The sequence below is a fragment of the Microtus ochrogaster genome, chromosome 10, assembly GCF_000317375.1.
Source record: "Microtus ochrogaster isolate Prairie Vole_2 chromosome 10, MicOch1.0, whole genome shotgun sequence".
NCBI classification, from domain to species: Eukaryota; Metazoa; Chordata; class Mammalia; order Rodentia; family Cricetidae; genus Microtus; species Microtus ochrogaster.
In genome coordinates this window covers 10,569,058-10,575,044 of record NC_022016.1, presented here as the reverse complement: position 1 = coordinate 10,575,044, position 5,987 = coordinate 10,569,058, and positions in this window count along the sequence as shown.

Genomic DNA, 5,987 nt, shown 5'->3' with positions numbered 1-5,987 from the left:
AACATAATCCATTTTACATGTCTTTTGAAATAATATTTCAGTGTTAACCTCAAAGTGATAATGCAAAGCAAACAAAAAACCAATCATTTCCCAAAGATTCCCTAAATGTCTTGGATCATACTTTTGAGATCAAGAACAGAATCTACTAAGAAGAAATGCATGGATTTGCTCAAAATTTGCTAGTTTCAGCCAGTTCCTCTGATGAGTGAATCATAGTCTATCAGTGATCTGGGGTAAAAACATTTGTCCTGAAAGATTTTTTTTTTTGCTGTGAATTTAACTTAAAATCAAATGTATAATACATTGAAGAAGTCTACAGAATTTGAGTAGATATCTGGTAAGATGTAGGGGAAGTTAAAAAAATATTTTTTGTAAGAATAAGTGATTGCACTTCCCACTTTCTCTTCTATAAGGTTCAGTGGGCCTGGCTTTATGTTGAGGTCTTTGATCCATTTGGACTTGAGTTTTGTTCATGGTGATAGATATGGGTCTATTTTCATTCTCCTACATGTTGATATTCAGTTATACCCGCACCACTTGTTAAATATGCTTCCTTTTTTTCCCATTTGGTACGTTTTGCTTCTTTGTCAAAAATCAGGTGTTCGAAGATGTGTGGATTAACATCTGGGTCTTCTATTTAGTTCCATTGGCCCTCCTGTCTGTTCTTATGCCAATACCAGGCTGTTTTCAGTACTGTAGCTCTGTGATAGAGTTTGAAGTCTGGGATTGTGATGCCTCCAGAAGTTCTTTTAATTGTACAGGATTGTTTTGGCTATCCTGGGTTTTTTGCTTTTCCATATGAAGTTGAGTAGTGTTCTTTCAAGATCTGTGAAGAATTTTTCTGGGATTTTTATGGGCATTGCGTTGAAGTACACTTGAACACATTGGCGCAAGAGGCCACTTCCTAAATATAACCCCATCATCACAGACATTGAGAGAAACAATTAATAAATGTCATCTCCTGAAACTGAAAAGCTTTTGTAATGCAAAGGACATGGTCAACAAGACAAAATAACAGCCTATAGAATGGGAAAAGATCTTCACTAATCCCACATCAGACAGAAGTCTGATCTCCAAAATATACAAAGAACTCAAGAAATTGGTCATCAAAAGACCAAATAATCCAATAATAACAGCCTGAAATAGAGAACTCTCAACAGAGGAATCTAACATGGAAAAAAGATACTTAAAGAAATGTTTAACATCCTTAGTCATCAGAGAAATGCAAATCAAAACAACTCTGAGATTCTATCTGAAAGATTATATCTGAGATTCTACCTGTAACAATGGCCAAGATCAAAAATATTGATGACGTCTTATGCTGGAGAGGTTGTGGGGGAAAGGAAACACTTCTGTATTGCTGTTGGGGATGCAAGCTGGTACAGCCCCCTTGGACGTCAGTGTGGTGATTTCCCAGGAAATTAGGAAACAACCTTCCTCAAGACCCGTAATACCATGTTTGGGTATATATCCAAAGGATGCTCAATTGTGCCACAAAGACATGTGCTCAACTATGTTCCTAGCAGCATTGTTTGTCATAGCCATAACCTGGAAACAACCTAATTGCTTCTTGACCAAAGAATGAATAAAGAAAATGTGATATATTTACACATTGGAGTACTACACAGCAGAAAATAAGAACATCTTGAATTTTGCAGGCAAATGGATGGAACTAGAAAAATTATTTTCAGTGAGGTAACACACACAGAAAGACAGTAATCACATGTACTCACTCATAGGTGGTTTTAAAACATAAAGCAAAGAAAACCTGCCTACACACCACAATCCCAGAGAACTTAGACAACAATGACGACCCTAACAGAGACTTACAGAGATCTAATCTTCATGGGAAGTAGAAAAAGACAAGATCTTCTGAGTAAAAGGGAGGAGGGTAGAAGCAGGGAGGGGAACAGAGAAAAATGTAGAACTCAAGAAAAAAAAAAGAAAAAAATAAGTGATTGCATTTTTTCCTCTCCCAACTTTAAGTTGTATATTCTGTCTGACCCACTGACTCTTCTTCATTGTAGACCTGCATAGGAGTAATAGTAGTGACTTCTGAGGATGTAGTCTAGAATATCTAAACATAAAAGTTGAAAATGAAGAAATAAATGAATATTATTAAAGAGATTTCATTAATCTGGTATTAATGAAGTTTATGAGCACAAGATTGTTCATTACCAACCGAAACCAGTTGAGAACACTACCAGCTTTGCCTGCTCCAAGCGTCATTGAAGGCCTCGCAAGATGGTTCCCAAGCAGAGCTTGTTAGAACTGAAAAAAATCTCATCCTTTTCCCAGATGTACTGATCTGATTATGCCATCTAACAAGCCCCCTAGAGAGTTATGTATTCATTAAATTTGATCATAGATTATTCACTCACAATTAGCAGGATTTCCATGGTCCACTAAGCATTGTCATATAGGGTTTTTTTTTCTTTTTTCTTTCTTTCTTTTTTTTGGTGGAAGGGAGGTGGGGTGTGAAAATTTTTTTGCTTTTACAAAATCAAACAACAAAAGCCCTTCAGTTTACTTACAGAATTCCCATTTATATTTACTGTGGTGGCTACTTACAATATTTCCTACTAATGTGTATCATATATATGGTAGTTTAAATAAGAAATGTCTTCCAATTATTCCTCAATTTGTGGCTCTGTGATGTGGGATTCCCCTCTGTATGCTGTGAGTGCTTTATTGCCATTGGTTAACAAGGAAGCTGCTTTCAGCCAATGGCTTAACAGAGTAGAGTCAGGCAGACAACCCAGGCAGAGATACAGCGAGAGAGTAGGCAGTGTCAGTGAGGTGCCATGTAGACTCTGCAGGAGACAGATGCCACGAGTCTCATGATAAAATATAAAGTAATAGAAATGGGTTAATTTAAGATGTAAGAGCTAGTTAGAAATACACTTAAGCTATTGGCCAAATAGTATTGCAAATAATATAGTTTCTGTGTGATTATTTCGGTCTGGGCAGCCAGAAACAAATGAGCAGCCTCCATCAACCACTCTGTTTGGTGGAGGTTGTTGACCCTTTAAGAGGTGAAGCCTTGCTTGAGAAGATGCATTGGAGGTGCCAGGCTTTGAGGTGTTATAGAGTCATTCCACTTTTAGTTTATTCTTCTTCAAGTTTGTAGCTGAAGATATGATCCCTCAGTTTTCTTCTCCAGATGCCTGCTGCCATTTCTCCCTGTTACCATAAACTCTTCTGCACTTTTAAGTCAAATACATTTTTTTTTAAATAAGACACTTTTGGCCATTACATAAGTAACTGATATGGAAGTTGGTATCAGGGAGTGAATTGGTGCTGTAAAGAGCCATGCCATGTGTTTTGTGAAGGAATGTAGAAGGTTTGGAACTTTGAATTAGTGAATCCTGTAAGTAAGCTTAGTGGGCCATTGTACTACAAGCAGAATGCAGATAGTGTTTCAGACTCTGGAGGCCTGGTTCATGGGGTTTCAGAAGGGAAAAAGGTTACCAACTAGAATAGAGGCCATCTGTGTGATAGTTTAACATCATAGTGTTTTCTGCCAAATAACTCATGGGCTAAATTAAGAAGTAAAAAAGTTAGTCAAGAACCACCCTTCACCTCTTCACAGTTGAACTTTTAACTTGTGAAAGGAGAAAGCATAGGCAATACTTTCTCCCAGAAAGCATTTGTACAATAGCTATTGCTAATGTCTCTACAGGAGTCAAGAATTCACACCAAGGTGGCAGCAGGAGTGAGGGGCTATTTGATTCTCCCTCCGAGGTTTCAGAGAGCTGCTAAGGCTGGCCAGTCAACATGAGGCAGAGGGGATTCTACGTGAAAGCCATGAGGACAGGAGGTCCTGAAAGACCAAGGCATGCCATTTTAAAATGAAGCCTGAATTGAAAGGGAAGATATTAGCGATGTCAGAGGTGTGATATACCTGCCAAGGATCACTCCAAACAGAGAGTGAAACCAGCTCAAGAGAGAGATGTATTTTATGGGAAATACCAAGGTTGGAGGAGTGGAGCCATCTAAGACATTTGATATCAGAGATGGAGCTATGGATTTGGAATTTGCCCTGCTGGGCTTCAAACTTGCTTTGGTCCAGCATTTTCTCACTGTGAAGCTAGTCCTCCCTTTTGGAATTGGAATGAATATTCTAAGCCATTATATATTGGGAATTTATTTTTAACTTTAGAATGGGTTATAATTAAGAGATCGCTTTAAACCTCAGAAGCTACTTTGGATTTTTAAATAATGTCGAGATTGTTAAGGATTCTTGGGACTTTTAAAGTTAGAATAAATTCCTTTTGCCTTTTGGTATGGCAATGAGAGTGTGGGAGTCAGGAAGTAGAATGTGGTGGTCTGAATAAAAATGACTGCCATAGGCCCATAGGAAGTGGTACTATTAGGAGGTGTGGCCTTGTTGGAGTTGATGTAGCTTTGTTGGAAGAGGTGTGTCCCTAGGGGGTGGGTTTTGAGGTCTTTGAGCCTCAAAGCCTGGCCAGTATGTGGTGTGGGAGGTCCTTCTGTCTGTGTGTTGCTTTTATTGGTTAATGAATAAAGAAGTGATTTGAGCCTATGGCAGAGAACAGAACTTGGCCAGAATAACTAGGATGTATGCTGCAAGAAAGAAAGGGAGAGTTAGAAAAAGATATGGAGCTGCTGGAGACAGATGCGTTGAAACTTTAGCCACAGCCAGAGCCATAGCCACATGGTGATATACAGATTAATAGAAATGGATTAAATTAATATGTAAGTGTTGGGCAATAAGAAGCTAGAGCTAATGGGTCAAGTAGTGTTTTAAATAATATAGTTTCTGTGTGATTATTTCAGGGCTAAGCAGCTGGAAAGGAACAAGCAGCCTCTTGCAACAAATTGGCACACGGCACATCTAGCTATTACTCAGATAAAAAGGGTTTATGTGCTCCACACTCATTCTCAGAGTTAAAGTGCTGAGCATGGCTCCTACCTGTCAGCCCTAGAGCTGGCAGTAATGGTACCTACACCATTTTAAAAGTGGAGAAAAGAGGAGCCAGCATCCAGAGCAGCTGTAACCAAGCTGCTTACCAGAAAAGGGGAAATGATATAGGAAGTCCTTCTATCTGTGTGTTGCTTTATTGATTAATGAATAAAGAACTACTTTGAGCCTATGGCAGGGAAGAACAGAACTTTGTGAGGAAAGCTAACTAACTGGGAGTTAGAGAGAAGCCATGGAGCTGCTGGAGACAGATGTGCTGAAACTTTAGCCGGTAAGCCACAGCCATGTGTTGATATTCAGATTAATTAGAAATGGGTTAGATTAATATGTAAGAGTTGGCCAAGAAAAAGTTAGAGCTAAAGGGCCAAGCAGTGTTTTAAATAATATAGTTTCTGTGATTATTTCAGGGCTAAGCAACCAGAAACAAACAAGTGGCTCCTTGCAACATGCCTGTCACTGTCACTTCCTGCAACCTGCAGATCAAGATGTAGAACTCTCAGTTACCTCTCCAGCATCATGATGCATGCATGCCACCATGCTTCCTGCCATGATGATAATGGAGTAAGGCTCTGAACTGTAAGCAAGTCCCAGTTAAGTGTTTTCCTTTATCAGATGTGCTGTAGTCATGGTGTCTCTTCACAGCAATAAAACCCTAACTAAGTTGATCCCCATAGGTTCAGGTATTAGAACACTTGGCTCCCACTTGATGGTGCTATTCAGAGAGTTGTGGATCTTTTAGGGCATGCAGAATTGCTGGAGGAAGTATATCACTGTGGGTAAGCTTTTGAGGTTTATAGCCTCTTCCTACTTCCAATTTGCTTTCTGCATCATTTTCCAATGAAGCTGCAATCTCCCAACTTCCTGTTCTAGCTGCTTGCTACTATGCCTCGGGAGCCTTTGTAGGCTCTTCCTTTTGAATAATAATCCAGAATAAACTTTCCTCCATAAATTGCTTTTGGTCAGTGTTTTTTTTTTTTTTTTTTTTTTTTTTGTTTTTTTGTTTTTTTTTTTACCCTCTCTCCCCTTCCTCAATGTTCTCTAA